The sequence below is a fragment of the Berghia stephanieae genome, chromosome 3 (genome assembly GCF_034508935.2).
Source record: "Berghia stephanieae isolate SIO BIC M18660-M18661 chromosome 3, UCSD_Bste_1.3, whole genome shotgun sequence".
Lineage (NCBI taxonomy): Eukaryota > Metazoa > Mollusca > Gastropoda > Nudibranchia > Aeolidiidae > Berghia > Berghia stephanieae.
In genome coordinates, this window is record NC_088362.1 from 33,508,020 (window position 1) to 33,508,625 (window position 606).

Consider the following 606-nt stretch of genomic DNA (forward strand, 5'->3'; position numbering starts at 1 on the left):
TTTTTAGTTTTAGAGCTCACAATTCAAGATTTTCCGAGTTTTAAAAAAAGTGGTCGAAAACATAAATGGTATGCGAGAAATAAAAATCTGAAACCAGAAAATGAGAAACTTAAATAGATTAATTAATTATTTTTTTTTTAAGTTGCCCGGGATACGACTTTCTGTACGAAAATCGAAATCGGACTTCGGTCGGAGTTTGGAGAGATGCGATCAGCTGCAGAAGAACTCATAAACCATCTTATTACCAGATAGAATTATTTTCCGACATTTTATAACAATACTATCCCAGAACAATAAATATGAACATCAAGAATTTGATATAAACGATTCTATTTAAGTCATGATACATAGTTTTAATAGTTAATTTATTCTATGAGCACTATTTTATAATTTTTGACCGTTGAACTTAAACACTCTGCATTTTTCACCAAGACCTAGCCTAGATATTAAGATTGTTGTTGGTATTCTCTTAAATCTGGCAAACATAAAATTATATCGGAAGTGAAGTCGTCTGCTCGGAATCCCTATTCATTTGTGTTGACCTGACATGACTAATGTTTATTTCTCATACGTGTGTAATGTTGGGATATTATTCATCGCCCTGAA